Raw genomic sequence first — 21,327 nt, forward strand, 5'->3', positions numbered from 1 at the left:
GGAAACGCAGGTAACAGTGCAGGTGTTTATTCACAGAAGGTGTGAACAGAAGGCTGGAGGTAGGTGATCTCCCGGCGCCAGGCCGCGCACTTCAACTTAACACTTATGACTGAAGCCTAGCTCGTTCACTCATACACGTCTCGCTCATTCACTCGCTCACACAACTAGCTAACAACCACACAACTTCCACGCCAAAAAACTTACAAAAACATCGACACACCTTTAAGCACGGTGGGGGTGGCAGCCTCTTTATCTCAACAGGTGAGCGGTAATGAGCCGAGGCGGTGAGCGGTGGAGGGCGGGAGGAGGGCAGGTGACCCAGGGGACGGAGGAAAGAGGGAGGAGAGGAGGAGGAAAGAGGGTGAGGGAGAATAGCCACTCAACACTGCAACTTTTTTTTCTTTCTTTCTTTCTTTCTTTCTTTCTTTCGTATTTTTGGCGAAAACTGAATCTTTGATGTACTATCTTTAGAATTTCTCTCTCTCTCTCTCTCTCTCTCTCTCTCTCTCTCTCTCTCTCTCTCTCTCTCTCTCTCTCTCTCTCTCTCTCTCTCTCTCTCTCTCTCTACTGTCTGTTTCATGTTTATTTTTCAGGACTTAAAAACACCGAACGTTCAATGTACAAAAATATTTAGTCATCGCTTACACTTTATTTTATATCTGACACTAACATTTTATGGGGCTATATTTTTCCTTCCCTTCCCTTCAATCACTTCATATTTTTCCACTCGCTAACAAGGATGAGCACTAACAGTCTGTCTACCAGCACGTGCACTCACTCTCCTAGATAAACCTTCCCCTTCTACACATCCATCACCCTTCACCACCCATTACAGCTAATACATCACAAACACCCTCCTTCCTTTTCTCAATGACGCTCCTCCTTCTCCTCCTCCTCCTCCTCCTTCTCCTCTTCTTCATATTACCCATCATTCACGTCTCTTCCACACCTAATATATAGCCTCAGCCCCGCCCCTCTCAGCCACACCCGAAGAAGAGGGATGAAAAATAGTTAAGGCCACGTTCTGTGATTAAAGTTCATCTCGGGCGGGGGAGGGAGAGCGACGAAGCAGATCCTCCTTAGTTCCGCTGCGAGGACTCGGAAACACTTTTGCCATCCCCTCCCGTTCTTTTGAGGCTCGTTTCTTGGTATGTCCTGACACCGCTGGCCAAAAGTGCTCCTTGGAGAGGCCGTGAGGGAAGGAATTACTGGAATGAAGGGGAGAAAGGAAAGGGAAAGGAAGGAAAGGGTAGAGTAAGGAAGGAGGCTTAGAGTTGAGTTCTGAGGAGGAAGAATTGAGCGAAAGGGTAAAAATGGTGAAGAAATCAGTGAGGAATTGGAGTAAAAAAGAGAGAGAGAGAGAGAGAGAGAGAGAGAGAGAGAGAGAGAGAGAGAGAGAGAGAGAGAGAGAGAGAGAGAGAGAGAGAGAGAGAGAGAGAGAGAGAGAGAGAGAGGAAAAACACACAAAGACATACATTACCGTGGCCATTTACGAGTATTCCTTCCATTTAACACATACACACAGACACACACACACACACACACACACACACACACACACACACACACACACACACACACACACACACACACACACACACACACACAGTAAACAGCCAGCCATTAGCAACAAAACGTTTCATCTCGGCCTTCCTGTAGCCGCCTCAAAAAACGTCTCCCTCTCTCACAACGTTTCCCAGCGTGCCGGGCGGCGGGGCGGCGTCCCCTCCTCTCCTCCAGCAGCATCCAAAGTGAGGAATTATGGCACAGTGGCGTTAATTCCCCGGGAGGAAAAAAAATTACAAGCCGGGACGTGTTTGTGAGAGCGAGAGCGAGAGAGAGAGAGAGAGAGAGAGAGAGAGAGAGAGAGAGAGAGAGAGAGAGAGAGAGAGAGAGAGAGAGAGAGAGAGAGAGAGAGGGCATTTTCCTCTCATTATCCTTCAGGCGAGTGAAGAAAAGCATGAGCAAAAGATAATTAGACCAAAAAATGAATAAAGAAGACACACCGAGGCTCAGCAGAGAACACGCGGATTTTTTCGACATAAAACCGGAACGAAAATGAAAACGGGAGACCGAATCCAGAATTAGATCCTTTCATACTTTCTTTACACACATAATATTTCGAGTTTTCCTTCATCCCTCCTTTCATTTCACTACCAGTCCTTCCCTCCATCCCTCCCTCCCTGCCCCTCCTTTTGCTCCTTTCTTCCTCTCTTTCTCCTTCCTTTCCTCCATCCTTCCCTCCCTACTTCGGCATAAACCACGCACTGACCACCAGCTGTTACCTCCCTTCCTCTCGCCTACAAATAGCATCTTACGAGCCGTCCTGAGCCCCGCCGCACTTGTCATAAGCCCAACGCCCGCCTACACACACCCCACACGGCCCCCTCCACACACGAACAGGTTACACTTCCCACACTAAGCATGTGCACTGTCTCAATCATATTTCCTGCCACGTCCGAGCTACATCCAACCCTGTCTGGTCATGTAAGATATACTCATGCTTAGAGTAAACTTAAACTTACTTAAACTTAAACCTTACCAACTCCCACACACTACACAATACACACGTGACACTTTTGTATTTCCGTGACAACATCGAGGCAAGAATACACTACGGCAACACTATAATTAGCAATTGTATACATTCCGCTACACACAAAGTAACAGCTTCCAGCACGCAGCACCCCACACACACACACACACACACACCCCTCCAGCGCTGCTCCCCCGCAACACCCTGAGGGACGAGGGGCACGTCACCCGCTCGCCACTCTCGTTACACCTGAGTAGTCTACCTGTGTATCCGCGGCTCTGTTGAAGGTGAGTGTGGGAGATGTAATGGATGGCGGTCATGTAGGGAAAATGGGGGTGAGCTCTCTCTCTCTCTCTCTCTCTCTCTCTCTCTCTCTCTCTCTCTCTCTCTCTCTCTCTCTCTCTCTCTCTCTCTCTCTCTCTCTCTCTCTCTCTCTCTCTCTCTGTAGACAATAATAATTACAGGTACTACACCACTATAATCCGTATTATTAAGAGTGTTTCATAACCACAGCAACTCAAACACAACATTTCCAACTCACCCACCACCACCACCACCACCACCACCACCAGCTCAACAGATGTCGGGCAAGTTTAGGGTAAAGTATCTGTTTATGTAAATTCCAGCGTATTTGTCGAGAGATCTACATTTCTATGTTAATATTCTGTCCACATCAACCACCACGCCCCCTCTCGCTCCCAATTTCTCTGTCCATCCCCTCCCTCTCTCCCTCCCTCTCCCTCTCCTCCCTCAGTGTGTCTCCTCTTCCATCTCTCTCCCCCTCTTTCAGCCACGGCAGTATGTTCTCCCCACCCTACTGTAAGGCAGCCGCGCCACCACCGCCACCTCCATCACCACCATCACCAGACTAACACACCATCTAGGAATGCGATGCGGTGACTGTGTGTGAATAAATAATGACCTTTATAGTTTGCAAGACAGCGATCACAGAGAGAGAGAGAGAGAGAGAGAGAGAGAGAGAGAGAGAGAGAGAGAGAGAGAGAGAGAGAGAGAGAGAGAGAGAGAGAGAGAGAGAGAGAGAGAGAGAGAGAGAGAGTTAATCTAAAATAACCCCGCTTTCTTAATTTCCCGCTGGGGCAGAATGAAGCACCAAAATATTATTACTCTCTCTTACTTTCCTTGTTTTTTTCTCCCTTCCCGTGTCTACCTTGTCTCTTATTCCCTACCACCCTCTCTCTCTCTCTCTCTCTCTCTCTCTCTCTCTCTCTCTCTCTCTCTCTCTCTCTCTCTCTCTCTCTCTCTCTCTCTCTCTTTCCTGTCTCCTAAGCCTTTTTCCTCCATCTCCCACCTCCTCTTCCCTTCTCCCTCCTCTCGTGCCGCGGGAGTGAGATGGATGGGGGAGTGGATGGACAGACAGATGGATTGGAGGAAGGCGAGTGGTGGATTTATTGAGATGGACGGATATTGATAAAGAGGCACTGGTGGTCCTCCGGAAGATCACAAAGATGTATAGTGGGAAATTTTTGAAACACAAGCTCAAACACACACACACACACACACACACTCTCTCTCTCTCTCTCTCTCTCTCTCTCTCTCTCTCTCTCTCTCTCTCTCTCTCTCTCTCTCTCTCTCTCTCTCTCTCTCTCTCTCCATCATAACTCCGCTCACCAGCTCCACCTCCCCTCCCCTCCCCTCCCCCATCTTCCCCTCCCCTCACCCAGGCAGCCACTCACTCTTGTAAAATGTCTGAGCTATTGAGATTGGAAGAGCCAGAAACGTCTCCTCCTCCTCCTCCTCCTCTTCCTCCTCCTCCTGCTCCTCCTCCCCTGGTCTCCATTCTTGTGCAGGGAAGCAAAATGTGACTTCTGGAGATTGCTGCAAGATGACAATAGATGAAAGCAGCAGCAGCAGTAGTAGTAGTAGTAGTAGTAGTAGTAGTAGTAGTAGTAGTAGTAGTAGTAGTAAGATCGGTCTTGGCAACAGTGGTAATGCTATTAGTAAAGGTAGTAGGGACGGCAGAGTAGTAGCAGTAATAGTTATAAAAGTAAAAGGAGGAGGAGAAGGAGGAGGAGGAGGAGGAGGAGGAGGAGGAGGAGGAGGAGGAGGAGGAGGAGGAGGAGGAGGAGGAGGAGGAGGAGGAGGAGGAGGAGGAGGAGGAGGAGCCAGTGGTGCATCAGTATGGTGGTGGTGGTGGTGGTAGTAGTAGTAGTAGTAGTAGTAGTAGTAGTAGTAGTAGTAGTAGTAGTAGTAGTAGTAGTAGTAGTAGTAGTAGTAGTAGTAGTAGCAGTAGCAGTAGCAGTAGTAGTAGTAGCAGCACCTAAGACTCCACGCTGGATCAGATCAGCTTAAAGAGGATCGAGATACTTCCCGTCCAGCTGATGAGGGTGAGGCAGAGGCAGAGGAGGAAGAGGAGGAGTAGAAAGCGAAGAAGAGGAAAGGGATAAGCAGGGAAGCAGGGAGGGGAAGAGGGAAGAGAGTAGGCACGGGAGAGAAGTAAAGAGGAGAGGAAGGAGGAGGATACTTTAAGGGGAAAGTACGGGAGGGGAAAACGAGGGTAGGAGAGGAGGAGGGAAGGTGTTTCGAGTAGGGAGAGAGGGGAGGAGGAGGAGGAGGAGGAGGAGGAGGAGGAGGAGGAGGAGGAGGAGGAGGAGGAGGAGGAGGAGGAGGAGGAGGAGGAGAGGGAAGGAAATGATGGGAGGAAGGAGGGAGATGGACCGCCTCGGGGAATCCACCGATGAGTTGAAAAGAGGAACTGTAGATTTTATGGAATTTCTCCTCTTTTGAAGAGAGAGAGAGAGAGAGAGAGAGAGAGAGAGAGAGAGAGAGAGAGAGAGAGAGAGAGAGAGAGAGAGAGAGAGAGAGAGAGAGAGAGAGAGAGAGAGAGAGAGAGAGAGAGAGAGAGAGAGAGAGAGAGAGAGAGAGAGAGAGAGAGAGAGAGAGAGAGAGAGAGAGAGAGAGAGAGACTAACAAACAAATACACAGACAGGGAGAAAAATAAACGGACAAACAGAAGAGCAGTAACAATGTGGAGCATTACTCAGTCTACTCCTAGTATTAAAAAGAGGCTAAAAATATATGTGTAACTTCCTAAAATTCCATATACTTTTATAAAATCTAACGAAGTAAAGCTACCTACTCATAAACACACACACACACACACACACACACACACACACACACACACACGAGTGGCCTGAAACACTAAACATCACGCTTGTTAACACCAACAAAACACCTTTCACAACGCTAAACATTTACTTTCCACGCTCATAAAACTCACTCACTTAAATGAAAACATACGTGAACTAATTAAATATTCCACTAAGCTTGTTAAAATTTCTACCATTGTAAAAAAAAAAAGATACATCCAAAGTAATAATAGATAACACGAACAGTGAGTCACCTGAGCCTTTACTGCATAGGCGAGACTCACGCTGTGCTATGGGAAGCGAGGGACTGCTAAGCTCCAATTACCTGTAGCTAACAAGGCAGGTGTCTCCCCCTTTGTAATAGACGAGAGGAGACCGATGGAGACTCACGTTACTTGCTGCTAACGAGACCTGGCATTCTTACCTTGATAGCCAGCTCCTGCACGCAGCTGATGTTGTCGTACACGCCGCCCTCCATGCTGCCTCGTGTGTGCTGAGACCTGGCCTGAGTATGAAGGTCTGAGAGGGAGGCGCTGTGAGACCCAAAGCTTAGGATCCCACTAGGTCGTCTGGCTCTTACAAGCTGCCGGGTCGCTCACATCCTCATAACCCCATGTCTGGGTCTGACGGGGATCCGATGGTCAGGGATACAGGTTCTGATCCCCTCTGATGCGTCACACTCCACTCAGGATACACACTTCAAACACTTTTTTCTTCACGATATTAAAGGTTCACACTCCAGTCACCCTCGTAACACTGTGATCTACACCCTCACACCATCGCCGGTACATGCAGTGAACACTAATTCGTTGTGTCCGTCACGATCTTTTTACCTGGATAGCCACGACTTTAGCATGATTTTCCTGTAGGATAGAGACGGTAAGTATGGGAGGCGATGATTATGGCTGTGGTGGTGATATTGTTATTGTTGTACGACTCTACTAATTGATGAAGTGAAATGTGTTGATGAGGATGAAGCACGACAAGATCCAGTTTGATAAATAATAATAATCACGATAACGCTTTCTGCTGTCATTAGTGATTAACACGAGGAATACAACAACGACGCAACGAAAGAATCCTACACACCCACCATGCATGCGCACACACACACACACACACACACACACACACACACACACACACACACACACACACACACACACATGATCGAACACTCACATTAATGAATAAACATAACCGGAAATGAATGGTATACGAAAAACACATTTTTATATGGAAAACGCGTTCATATTTGTCGTGGTGAAAATAGGTTTTGCTAAAATAAACCGGATACTAATAGTAGTAATTTTTATATTGCCAACGCACACACACACACACACACACACACACACACACACACACACACACACACACACACACACACAGCTACCACCGTTGAAAGTTGTAATATGATTACCATTAAAACAGCATCGAATTTCCTTTGCAACACGATAGCCATAAAAATTCCAATTATCACGAAATTTATCACTTCGCCGGAGACTTTTATGGAGCGAGGAAATGAGCGGAAGAGCTTTAAAAAGGCGAGTATTAGTGGTGCCTGTCATGCCCTTCCCTTCCCTTCCTTTCCCTCCACTTCCTTTTCCTCTTCCACACGTGCCCAGAGTTGAACAAAACACCCAAAATGTATCATGGGAAGTGTGTGTGTGTGTGTGTGTGTGTGTGTGTGTGTGTGTGTGTGTGTGTGTGTGTGTGTGTGTGTGTGTGTGTGTGTGTGTGTGTGTGTGTTTATCATCACCACACCGCCAGCAGCAACACCAGCACCACACATCACACATAGTAAGGATCAAGCTCATATATAATCAGGTTACCTTCCGCTTCCTTCATCGCGGTGACTAAATCCACAAGGTAACCGCGAACACGAGTTGCACTTTCAGCCTAACCACTAATGAAAACACCAATGTTGTTTCTCTTACTCTCTTGTTCATTTGCATTTCGCGCCGCGTGTTTCGTTTCCTTCACTCTGTTAGCGTGACCAATAAAGAATGGTCATAATTTTTCCCTTCCTAGTCCTTGTGCTACACTTAATTTTTTTTAAACCAGTTCCCTATTTTACATTAGTTTTAGCTTACCGTGCAGTAAGAATTAACTTTATTTAATGATAATGAAGGTACAGAAAATTCTCAAGTGTTTTAAATCGTTAGGTGTTATTGATTCTCTTCTTTTGGGAAGATATGATGTAAGTTTCTCTTAAAACCTACAGTAAAGCATCATGGCCTTTCATGTGTATCCTTCATACACATGAAAGGCCGTAATAATAATAATAATAAATAATAATAATAATAATAATAATAATAATAATAATAATAATAACAATAATAATAATAACAATAATAATAATAACAATAGTAATAATAATAATAGTAATAATAATAATAATAGTAATAATAATAATAATAATAATAATAATAATAATAATAATAATAATAATAATGATAATAATAATAATAATAATAATAATAATAATTTTAGTTATGATACCTCGGCATGTGTATAAAAAATGTTTTACATTTAATGAAAAAATAAATAGTATCAAATTTTTGCTCCATTGCAATTTATAAATTTTGAAAAAGTTTAGGCTTGCATTTTTTTCTTTCTTTTCAGGTTTGAAAATATTTTAAATGTTTTGGTGTATTTTTTTTTCGTTATCAGTTGTGTAAAGAAAACAATAATGATCATATACATTTCTCTAATCCTACACAATGATTCTTTTTAGCTTATCCTAACTTAATTAATAACTTTACACCTGATACATATTTTTTCTCTTCCTCCATCTTCGTTCCTCTCCTTTCATGTCCCTCTTCACTAATCCCGCGTTCTCTTCCTCCTTCCTTACCTTTTCCTCCGCTGCCTCCCTCCACCAGCGAGCTCTCTTCAAAACCTAAGTCGTTCGCGGAAAGAGATTGGATGCCATACAGAATCGCATTAGATCTTATTGATGCCGCAAACATGGAATTCAATCCTTTGTCTGAGAGAGGAACCCAAGTCTGTGTCTGCATCTCGACTCAATTGCATGCGTCATAAATTTTGCTTTTATTCCTGTGAAGATTTTGTGCCGATCTGGAGAAAGAGGTGAAGTAATAACAAGCGATGGCGGGGATGAAGAAACGAAAAGTATAAAGATAAAATAACTGGAAAAAATTATGTATAAAAAAAACGTGGATGAAAACAGAAAGCGAGAAGGAAAAATAATAAAGCAAAGGTTAAAAACTACAATAGGTATTATAATGTAACTGTCCATAGGAAGAGATGAGAAAAGTAAAGGTTGTGATAAAAAAAAAAAAAAACGCGAAAAAAGTGTTACGAAAAGAAAAAGAAAACATTATAAAGAAACTTAAATACTTCAAACGACATACAACAAACAATAACAAAGAAAAATCAACGTTAAATCCAATTCCTTTACATTTTCCCAACCTCAAGCTGTTCTCCCAAACCCAACACGCAGATCCTCCCAACACACACTTGTCCCCCTAACCAATCACTCCCAACCTCTACTGTCTCTCCCTCCTTCACTCTTACCCATCTCTTCCCATTCAACGTCTACCTCCCCATATCCTCCCTGCCACGTATGCCTCCTCCTCCTCCTCCTCCTCCTCCTGTACCGCAAAAATAAGACAACAATCACTCGTCTTTCATTCTATAACATCAGGGGTGGAGGAGGTTGGGTGCGGGAGGGATCGAGGGACAGAACGGGCGAAGGAGGGGAGAAAGGTTGCATAATGGGAGGAAAATAAATAATGTTTTATAACTTTTATGTTAAATGAAAAATCCGTCTGTCTATCTCTGTCCCTCCCAGTCTCTGTATGTCTGTTCGTCTGTCTCTTATCACCACTATACCAATGATTCACAGTCCCCTACCCATCTACACCAGCACCACCTCTCTTCCCTCCCCACCTATCACAACACAAACATCCACTCCTACGTACACACAAGCCCGTATTCAGAAACTGTTTGCTCACTCACCACAACTATTTTCAAAGGCCACTGACACGATTAGCCGAGTTCTCAAGAGTGTTTCTCCTGTTGATAATGCAGAAATCTAGTTAATCTGTCACTAGAACCACAAAGACACCCTTAAAAAACCGCGCCACTTCAATTAGAAACCCTTTGAAAGTAACAGAAGTGCGGCAAAGAAGTGTTTCAGAATATGGTCCATACATACACCACAAACCACATCACATCCACACCACACAACGCACCCATCCACCCAAACCCTACCTTCCCATCTCAGCAACCATACCAATATACGTCTTACACCAAGCTACCTAATCGTCTACACTCTCTCCTTTCACCACCCCCGCCCACCTTCCTAATACCACCAGCCACCCTCAGCCCCGCCTCCCACCCTCATCTGAATGACAAACTGGGCGGATGACACGCTGCCTCGTCTGGTGCACCCCTCATCAGGTAAATTCTGTTAAGTTTGGAGAGGCTCGGTGCTCAGAGGTGCAGGAAGGAAACGGGAGAGGAAAGGGGGAAGAGGAAGACAAGGATGAGGAGAAAGCGGATGAGGAAGAGGAGCAGGGTTATGATGATGACTCGGGGGAGGAAGAGGAATACAAGGGAATACAAAGGAAGTCCGAACAGCAACAGTCACTGAGGTCCTTACTAGGCTTAAATAACGATTTGGCTAACTAGTTGCTAGCTCATTTTTTTTTCCAATAGGCCTTTTTTTTTATTTTCAATGAGCCTTTTTTTCTCTAATAGTTTAGTTACCCTTGGTCGGATAGTAAAGAAACAGACAGGATAGTACAAAGGAGGAAGAGGAGGAGGAGGAGGAGGAGGAGGAGGACAGGAAGGACAAAAGGACAGAGGAATAATAGCAGGTACGCCACAAACCCCTGCTGGCTTATCATGAGGTTGCCTGCTTAAAGGAAATACTCTCTTCTATAGGTCTTCCCTCGTAATATGAAGGATTTGAACTGCTAGCACAGGGCAGGGAAAGGAGGACGGTGGATAAGAGGAGAACAAGGAATAAGGAAAAAGAAAGACTGAAGGAACGACGGAGGAGGAGAAAGGAAAATTCGGGATGATGCTTATATTTTAGTTAATATAAGAATACATATACGTGAGAGAGAGAGAGAGAGAGAGAGAGAGAGAGAGAGAGAGAGAGAGAGAGAGAGAGAGAGAGAGAGAGAGAGAGAGAGAGAGAGAGAGAGAGAAACTTGGAGCGATGGACCCCCCAAAAAAAACTCAAAATATATCTCACGAATAAAACAAAACCAAAAAAAAAAAAATAAATAAATAAATAAATAAATAAAAAATACATATATGCACAAATAATACCAAAAAAAAGGAAAAATCTCGAAATTCAGCCCAGTTTTTTTTTTTTTTTTCCTGCCAGAAGGAAATATGATTTTTTAACCCTATAATTTCTTTATTCAAATTTTTGTACCCTCATAAAGACGCAGTGTCACTCTGGCAAAATTTTGGTGCCACCTTTATTGTGGGGAAAGGGGTGGAGGTGAAAGAGACGGGCTGGAGGTGGGGGTGAAGGGGTGGAAGTGGAGGTGGAAGAGGAGGAGGAGGGGGAGGAGTTGGAGGAACGATGGAAGAGAAGTGAGAAGGGAGGTGGGGGAGATAAAGCCGGAAAGAGAGATACTGAGGTGGAGAGCAAGGAAATATGAAAAGTGGAGAAGAAAAAGAGAAAAAACTGCAGTCGGAAAGAAGGAAAGGGAAGGGAATGGAGAAAGGAAAGCGAGGCAAACATGATAAATGTATGGAAATGAGAAAAGTAAATGCAAATAATAAATAACATGAATATGCAAGAGTAAGATAAATGCAAATCGAATGGAAGTCGTAGAAAATAGTGACAGAGAGAGAGAGAGAGAGAGAGAGAGAGAGAGAGAGAGAGAGAGAGAGAGAGAGAGAGAGAGAGAGAGAGAGAGAGAGAGAGAGAATGGTGCACTGCTGTCCTATTTTCTGCTTATCTGAACTACAAACGCTTAAAATAGGTCTCTCTCTCTCTCTCTCTCTCTCTCTCTCTCTCTCTCTCTCTCTCTCTCTCTCTCTCTCTCTCTCTCTCTCTCTCTCCCCTGCTGCCATTTCTTTTCTCCGCTCCCTCTCCTCCATAATAATCTTTCTTCAAATCTAGACCATGCAAAATCAAGGAGCCAAATATATCTCCTCCTCCTCCTCCTCCTCCTCTTCCTCCACTTCTTCCCTTTCCTCCACTTCTTCCACCATAAAGACTACCTCTATCTTTTCCTCTTCGTCATCTTCTACTTCCTGTTTCTCTTTTATCTTCTTTTTCCTTCAACTCCTTACACTCTTCCTCCCCTTTATCTACATCTTAATAACCCTTACTTCCCCCATTATCTCCTTCACCTCTTCTTCTTCTTCTTCTTGCTCTTCCTTATCTTCGCTCTCTTCTTTTTACTTCCCTCTTCCTCAATCTACTCGGTCTCTGTTCCTTCTCTTTATCTACATCTTTGCATCTCTCTCACTTCCTCCTCCTCCTCCTCCTCCTCCTCCTCCTTTTTTTTTCATGTTCTTCCTTATTTACATTATTATTGGACATCTTCTTTGTCTTCCTCTCCCTCTCCCGGCGTGATAACAAAACCAAGCGTAGTAAAAATGAATGGAATGGAGGAATAAATGAAAAGAGACATTAACACATATCTTCATCTCATCAGGGCAAGTAAAGGAAATCCAGGTGCTGTCTGTCTGTCTGTCTGTCTGTCTGTTTCTGTCTTTAATAATGTTTGTCTGATGTGTGGTCATATTTTTCTCGGTTTTTGTTTTGGTCTCTCTCTCTCTCTCTCTCTCTCTCTCTCTCTCTCTCTCTCTCTCTCTCTCTCTCTCTCTCTCTCTCTCTCTCTCTCTCTCTCTCTCTCTCCTGTTTCCCCTTGTTTTATTTTTATTACCTGCAACTCATCCATGGCCCATTGTGTTAATAATTCTCACACTTTATCTCCCCACCACACCTGTCTGTCTTCACTCACTCCTCTGCACCCCCACACCGCCCAGCCCCACCCAACCCCGCCCGGCCCCACTTCGCCCCGCCCTCAAACACGTGGGGCGACAAACAGGCCACTTACGGGAAACACCCAATTAGCCCAAGTGGAAAATTGGTTCGGTCAAGCCTTCCTCTGTCGCGGCGATGCCAAGATGATGCCTCGCGTTGGTGCCACGTCTCCTTTTCCACCTCCGCCTCCTCAGCCCCTTCACGTCTCCTGGTCACCCTGTTTTCCAGCTCTCGTGTTTTCCAGTCCAGTGTTTTCCAGTCCCCACGTCTCCGTACTGTTACGTCCCTTTAGTCCATGTCTATGCTAGTTTCTATGTTCCCCAGCTCCTTCACTCGTTTTTTCAGTCTCACATACGTTCTTGTAGCCCTCCACTTGTTGTTTCAGTCTACACGTCCTTCACCTCCCACGCCTCCCAACCTGGAGCCATATTTTGAAACACTTCTGCGCTACATCTCCACTACATTTAAAAGACTCTTCTTGAAGTTACACACTTGAAGTTCCACGTATTTTTTTGACAAGATTGACAAGATAAACACTCTTGAGGACCCAGCTAATCACCTCTGTGGCCTTGAAAATTTAGTCGTGGTGAGAGAGCAAAGCGTTTCTGAATACTTGCCCTACACGCTTCCCACACTACACGCCCCTCAATCTACACGTCACTCGGCCCATACCTGCGTCAGCCCGCCGTCACCTCACACTCCCCACGCCCTACAACCTTCAAACATACGCCTCTTTTAGTACTTCCTGTTTACTCAAGCCCAGACGCCTCGCTCTAGTACCAGACACTGCTCCAAAAAAAAAGTCCCAGGTCGTTTTGAGAGATGTAGATGAAGTCACAAGTGTAGTTATATACACAGTTGATCACTTATAGCATTACAAAGACCTACTCCTGTATCATATTCGTATGTCCAAAGATGTTAGATACGGAAAAACAAATAAAAAAAAATAATAAACTAATGAAGAAAATAAAACAAAGAAAGAAATGTAAAGGAAACAAATAAAATCAAAAATATAAAAAATGAAAAAAGAGAAAGAAAAATTCAGTAGCACACTTGTTGGTTCTTATCATGAGAATTGTTTACATATAGGCATCATGTTACGTATACTTCCTAAATGACTCGTTACTTGACATAACCCTTATTAGTACGTGCCACACTCCGCCTGCTGCAGTGATTCGAGACTTAGTGCAAAATTCACGTATTCGTTTATTATACTTTCAATACTTTGTTACTTCATATCTTATTTTCGTGTGAATGGATATACTACTACAATTTCTACTACTACTACTACTACGACTACTACCAATACTACTACTACTACCTCTACCACCACCACTACTACTACTACTACTACTACTACTGCTAGTACTACTACTACTACTACTACTACTAATAATAATAATAATAATAATAATAACAGTTCTACCACTAATACTATTACTACCTTCACCACTGTCACTTATACTACTACTACTAGTACTACTACTAGTACGTACAACTACAACCACTACTGCTGCTACTACTACTAATACCAAACACCGCACTTTTCACACAAGCCTCGTACATCACACACGGTCTTCCACATAACTGAACAAACAGCATTATAAACCAGTGTGTATACAAGTTCACGTGTAGCCTCTCCCAGGTCCTCACAATCTGGGTACATTTTTAACAGGTTTAATATATCCTCTTCCTTCCTTCCTTCCTTCCTGGACACGTGGATGTCATTACCTGGTTCTAACTTCACTACTTCTTACCTGGACTTTTGTTCCTTAATTATTTCCTCCTTTTTTTTTTATTATTTCGTCCGCGTGGGATTCCTCCTTTAATATATTCCGCGGCTTTCTTTCTTTTTTTCTTTTTTCATGACAACGTTCAAAGACTTATTGTCAAATCTTCAAAGAATATGCTCCCTCGGAAGAGATGGTAGCCCCACTCTCCCTCTCTCCCTGCCTTCTCTCTCTGTCTCTCTCTCTGTCTCCCTCCGCCTCTCCCTTAAGATCCCCTCCCAAGATCTCTCCAGCATAGTTCTCCTTAATCTGCTCGAATCTTCCTCCATCTTATTCTCCTCCGCTTTGTAGCCACTCCTCACTCCCTCCCTACCTCTCTCTCCTCTCTACCTATAATATGCGCTCTCTCTCTCTCTCTCTCTCTCTCTCTCTCTCTCTCTCTCTCTCTCTCTCTCTCTCTCTCTCTCTCTCTCTCTCTCTCCTCTTCTCCTGTTTTTATCCTTTTTTTGTTTCTATTTTTTCTTTTATTCTCTTCTTATCTATCCTCTGTTGCTCCTCCTCCTCCTCCTCCTCCTCTTCTCTTCCCTTCACATTTGCTCCATTCTATCCCATAATTTCTTATTTTTACTTTTTTTTCATCTCTCTCTCTCTCTCTCTCTCTCTCTCTCTCTCTCTCTCTCTCTCTCTCTCTCTCTCTCTCTCTCTCTCTCGCCGGTATCATCAATCTGAAAACCTTACAAGCACATAATATTGTATACTTTCTTCTATATCTTTGTTATGAATTCCCTTCTTCCCACCACCACCAGATCCAACACAAAGCTTTACTACGACAAGTCACACTGCGTTGGGTATTCATCTGTCGTTCCTCCCTCGTTGAACACTCTTTCTTAATTCCTCGACCACATTCAGACTGTTGCCTATTTAGCTTCATTACCGCCCTTCTATTACCTTAGGACAACATTATGAAACATCTCAGCTTCTTATCTCAACTGTTTTAATATATTCTAGACAGGATATTACTTTTTTTTATTTTCCTTCAAGATTTTCAAGCATTAGTGATAGTTTTACTGTGAAGATTCTACATCATCAGTTGGGAAAAGCACCCTTGAGAACCCTAATCATCTCTGTGGCCTTTGAAAACAGTCCTGGGGATCGAGAGGTCAAAGCGTTTAAGAATACAAATATTAACCAAAGCATTTAAAAGTACGATTATTAAAACACTTTTTTTGCCGCCCCAGTTCTCTTGTGAAGCGTCTTGCAAAAGATCACAATATGGAGGAGGAGAAGGAGGAGGAGGAGGAGGACCATCACTCGAGGTGGCTGTCAACCTCTACTCATCCCTGAACGGAAGCGAAGGAAAGCAGCAGCAGGAAAGAAAAAGGAAGGAAGGAAGGAAGGAAGGAAGGAAGGAAGGAAGGAAGGAAGGAAGGAAGGAAGGAAGGCGAGGAGAGGGCAAGAAGTATGGCATGGCAACTTTTGTTCACTTCTAAACGGAAAGGAGGGACAGCGAAGAGGAGGACAGGAAGTAAGGAAGGAAGGAAAGGAGAAAGAGAAAGAAGAAGAGCCATAAGACAAAAAAAAAAGACCGGAAGGATAAGGGAGAGAAACGATGAAGAGCATATAATATAATAACAAAGGCGAGGAGAGGATAAGAAAAGGAGGAGGAACAAGAAGAAAAAAAAATACAGCGATAATATGACAAAACGACGAAGGGAGAGGGAGATAAAATAATACGGAGGAAGCAAGAAAGTGGAGACAAAAAAAAAACAAAAAGATAAAAGAAAGGAGAGAAGAGAAAGACAAAAGAAGAGGAGGAGGAAAGCACAGATAAGAATATGGGACAAGGAATGGGGAGGAAAATGGAGACAGAAGAGGAAGGAAGGAAAATAGTGAAGTGTTGTATCGATATAAAAAAAAAAAAGACCATGGAAAGGAAGAGGAATGAAGTAATGCAGGAGAGGAGAGGAGAGGAGAGGAGAGGAGAGGAAAGAAAAGGAAAGGAAAGGCGAGGAGAGGAAAAGAGAGGAAAAGAGAGGAGAGAAGATAAAAGGGGAGAATATAACCGATAAATAAAGCAAATAAAAGAAAAGAAAAAAGAGAAGACACGAAGAGAAAAGAGAAAAGAAAAAAGAGAAGGCAGAAGAGAAGAGGAGAGAACTGCGAATTAAAACAAAAAAATACAGTAGAGGAAAAAAAGACAAAGAAAAGAAAAGAAAAGAAGAAAAGGGAGAAATGAGAAGTAAAAACGATGTAGAGGAGAGCAACATACAAATAAGGGAGAGGAGAGAGAAGGGAGAAGTCCTTATCATCCGTGCCTTTTACCTTTCGAGGCGCGGGCGCGGACGTTTATCAGTATTATCAGAAATGGCCAGTGGGAGGGAGAGAAAGTGCGAGGAATCAGGGAGGAGATAAGAACAGGTAGAAAGGGAGATAGAGAGAGAGGGAGGGAGGGACACGCCGAGGAGAGGAAAGGAGGTCAAATGGAAGAGCAAAAGGAGATGTAAGGGAAGGGAGAGAGTGAGGATGAAAAGGAGAAGCAGATTAAATGAGATAAAGAGATAGGAAAGGGAGGAGGTTAGGGTAAGGAAATAAAAAATACACGTATGTAATTTGGCTAATATGACTAATATTTTATGTAGGATTCTTAATCTTTATAAATGTACCTCGTCTGTTTCAGTTGTAAAGAAGTAAATGTGGGGAGAGAGAGAGAGAGAGAGAGAGAGAGAGAGAGAGAGAGAGAGAGAGAGAGAGAGAGAGAGAGAGAGAGAGAGAGAGAGAGAGAGAAAGTGGGTTGACGGGGTACACTTCATAGCAGTGGATGGGGATGAGTGATTGTGCAAGGACGGGCGGGAGTGGGCGGCTGGAGAAACAAGCCTGAGTGTGCTGGGGAGGCATGAGGACAGGCGCGCGGAAGAGCAGTGGGGAAGCAGCATGGGGAGGGAAAGGAGGCAGTTCGCATCTTCCTCACAACGCTCATTTGCCTAATCACCTGATCCGTCTAGCCTCAGCCCCTCCCGCCCCTCCAGTCCTTACTCCCTCCGGTCCTCATCCCAGATTCATACGCCCGATATCTCCCTAAAGACTGTGGCTCCGAGCGATGTCTCCTGGGACACTGAACGAAACCGAATGGAACTCCTGAGCTGGTTCTGGTTCTAGTGAGGGCCGCCTTCCGCCCCTTCCTCGTCCCTCTCTCCCTCCCTCCCTCCCTCTCTCCCCCTCCCTCCTCTATTTCGGCTGTGGCTGTTACGTCTTCCTCTGCTTGGTAATGTGACTGCTGCTTTTGTTAGTGTGTGTGTGTGTGTGTGTGTGTGTGTGTGTGTGTGTGTGTGTGTGTGTGTGTGTGTGTGTGTGTGTGTGTGTGTGGAAATTTTTAGTGTATAGATATGAAGCAGTGATATAATATTCTTTTTCCTTTTTCTTTTCCTCTTCCTCCTTCCCCTCTTCCCCTTCCTCCTTCTCCCCTCTTCTTTCCTAATTCACTTGCTGCTTCTATTGACCTGGTTCTCTTCTTCCTGCTGCTGCTGTTACGAAAGAACCGAACAATAATCAATACTAATGTTGAGAATAGTAGTAGTAGTAGTAGCAATCGCAATGGTCGCAATAGTCGCAGTTGTAGTAGTAGTAGTAGTAGTAGTAGTAGTAGTAGTAGTAGCAAGAGTAAATGAAAAGTAATAATTACAACAACAACAACAACAACAACAACAACAACAACCCCTATCACCACTATTACCATCATCACCATCATCATCGTTTTTATATGTCTCTTTTTCTATCCCACTTCATATTCCTATTTTCCCCTCACCTCCCTACCCTCCTTCCTCTCCCCTCTCTTCCCCTCCTCTCCTCCTCTTCCGCAGTTCAAGGCATTACACTGTACTTAAAGAGGATGGCGTCCTCCTATTGTAGTGGAAGGGGAAGACGAGGGGAATGTGGAGAGAGGACAGGAAAGGGAGGGGGAAGTAATGGGACGAGGGGTGAAGCGTAATGGGAGAAAGAGATTTGGAATAGGAGACTGGAGAATAGAATACGAGGAAGAAGGAGAATAAGGAAGGAGAAGGAATTATGGTTGTATGACGATGATGATGATGATGATGATGATGATGATAATGATGATGATGATGATGATGATGATGGTAGTAGTAGTAGTAGTAGTAGTAGTAGTAGTAGTAGTAGTAGTAGTAGTAGTAGTAGTAGTAGTAGTAGTAGTAGTAGTAGTAATAATAATAATAATAATAATAATAATAATAATAATAATAATAATAATAATAATAATAATAATAATAATAATAAGTAGGGATATTCTTCATAAATGGAATGAAGGGAACAGGGGAAGAAAAAGAAATAAAGAAGCAGAAATATAAATCGCAAGGGCTGAATAAAACAAGAATAATAAAAAAGGGGAAGAGAAATGGATTAGCTGAGCATAAGAAAATAAAGGCGAAAAAGATAAAGAGCAGATAAATAAAAATGGAAATAAAGAGAAAAAAAGAGTAAAAGAAAGGGTGAAAGAAAGAGAGGACAAAAGAGGAAGAACAGGAGAAGAGGAGAGGAAAAAGAAGAGACAGAAAGAATAGATGGAACGAAAGGAAGGAGGAGAAAAGCGGAGGAGGGGAAGAGAGGAAATGGTGGGGAAAGGAGACGGGAGTGTGAACAGGAAGATGGAAGAAACGAGGAGGGAAATAAGGGATGAGGAAAGGGGGAAAACTGTCATCAAAGTGGGTCGGATCAGACTCGAGAAGATAACGATCCAAGTGTCTATGATCCGACGGACTATATAACTCTCTCTCTCTCTCTCTCTCTCTCTCTCTCTCTCTCTCTCTCTCTCTCTCTCTCTCTCTCTCTCTCTCTCTCTCTCAATATTCGTAAGCTTATTTTATATATTTTCGCATTTTTTCCCTTTTCCACTGCACGAATCTCTCTCTCTCTCTCTCTCTCTCTCTCTCTCTCTCTCTCTCTCTCTCTCTCTCTCTCTCTCTCTCTCTCTCTCACTATCTATCAATCTCTCCAGCTCCAATATGCAAACATTTCATGAATTTATTGCCTCAAATATATCTTTATTCTCACCCTCATACTCTCTCTCTCTCTCTCTCTCTCTCTCTCTCTCTCTCTCTCTCTCTCTCTCTCTCTCTCCCCGGCTCCCCATTTCCTACAGTGTCCCGCAATGTATGTAAATCACAGCATAATTAACACTCCTATGGGAAACAGAGAAGCTGGAAGTCTCTCTAAGTGATCAGATAGGAAGGACTTAAGGGAGGCTGGGACTGAAGGGAAGGCTGACGGGGAAGAGGAGGAGCAGAGGAGACGACGAGTAAAGAGGAGTAAAGAGAAGAGAGGGAAAGAGAGAGAGTAAAGGAGGAAAAGAATAGGGAAAAGATGGGGATTGTGGAAGGAAAAAAAATGGAAGGAACTAGGAAAAGATGGAGGAAAGGAAAGAAGGTAAGGAAAAGAGAGAGAAGGGAGAGAAAGGTAAAGGTGAGTTGACTGGAAGGGTATTAGTGACATGGAATAGAAAGAGAAGCGAAGGGAAAACAATAACGGGGAGTGAATGAGAAGGAAGAAATGGGGGGGGAGAGAGAGAGAGAGAGAGAGAGAGAGAGAGAGAGAGAGAGAGAGAGAGAGAGAGAGAGAGAGAGAGAGAGAGAGAGAGAGAGAGAGAGAGAGAGAGAGAGAGAGAGAGAGAGAGAGAGAGAGAGAGAGAGAGAGAGAGAGAGAGAGAGAGAGAGAGAGAGAGAGAGAGAGAGAGAAATACAGAACTTAAAGGGAGGGAAATGATGAGAATGATGAGGAAAAATATAGGAATGAGGAAAAATATAGGAAACAAAAGAAAAAAGATATTGATGATAGGAATAAAAGAGGAAAGAAGGAAATTAAAAGCAAAAGCGGAAGGGGGATGGATGAGAGAGGAGGAGTAAATGAAAAGAAACGCAGAAATAAAGAAAAATATGGAGAACGAGGAGGTGTAAAGGGAAACGGAGGAAAGAGAAGAGGAGGGGAGTGAATGGAAAGAAAGCTGTAAAAATAAAAATGAAAATGAGAAAACGAACAGACGCGTGTGAGGAAAGAGATGATGAATGATACGATGAAAACGATGGTAATTGAAAAGTACAAATGATAAAAAGAGAAATACAAGAAAAAAATCGGGCAACAATATTAGAAGGAAATAAATTAAATATAACGAATAAAGAAAAAAAAAACTGGAGGAAAAATTAATTGGGGACAAAAAAAAAAGTAAAAGGTTTCATAGGACGAGGAGGACGACGAGGAGGAGGAGGAAGAGGAGGAGGAGGAGGAGGAGGAGGAGGAGGAGGAGGAGGAGGAGGAGGAGGAGGAGGAGAGGAAAGGAAAGGAAAGGAAAGGAAAGGAGGAGGAGGAGGAGGGAGATGAACGAAAGGGAAAACTAATGGAAAACTGGAAGAACAACAATAAAAAGATAAACGATACATGAAAAAGATTTGTGTCAAAGCGGAAAGGAAACAAATGAATAACGGAGGAAAAAAAAGTGTGAGAAAACAAAACAAAACAAAACAAAACAAAACAAAACAAAACAAAAAATCATAAACACGAGGATTCCAAAAAACGAAAATTTGACGAGGGCAGTTTTACGAAACGGGGATAAAGGAGCAGGAATCCGTTAAAAGCGAAGGAGCGAGATGGCAAAATAAAGGAGTATTCATTTATTTTGTACGAGTGCTTGCTTGTTATGAAGAGAGAAAGATTTATTCCGATACCAAAATAAAAGAGGAACGGGAAAATAAAATGAAATAGGAGGAAAAAAAAAGACGGGGGATGAAAGGGAGAGATGAGACAGGGAAAAGAAATGACGGTCAGGAGAAAAACAGGAAAGAGAAATAAAACAGAGGAAAACAAATGAAAACACGTCACGGAAAGGAGAATGAGAGAGAAGAAAAGAGATAAATTACAATAAAAACTGGAGAGAGAGAGAGAGAGAGAGAGAGAGAGAGA

General features: G+C 43.4%; 1 long non-coding RNA gene across 1 annotated transcript in view; it reads right to left on the reverse strand.

The window, feature by feature from the left end:
* Positions 1-5,868: 5,868 nt before the first annotated feature.
* Positions 5,869-21,327, reverse strand: part of LOC135100482 (uncharacterized) — a 36,553-nt gene continuing 21,094 nt past the window's right edge. The window contains exon 2 of the long non-coding RNA XR_010268732.1: positions 5,869-6,509. This is a non-coding gene — a long non-coding RNA (uncharacterized LOC135100482). The remainder of the gene's footprint in view (positions 6,510-21,327) is intronic.

Source organism: Scylla paramamosain, chromosome 5, assembly GCF_035594125.1.
Source record: "Scylla paramamosain isolate STU-SP2022 chromosome 5, ASM3559412v1, whole genome shotgun sequence".
Classification (NCBI taxonomy): Eukaryota; Metazoa; Arthropoda; class Malacostraca; order Decapoda; family Portunidae; genus Scylla; species Scylla paramamosain.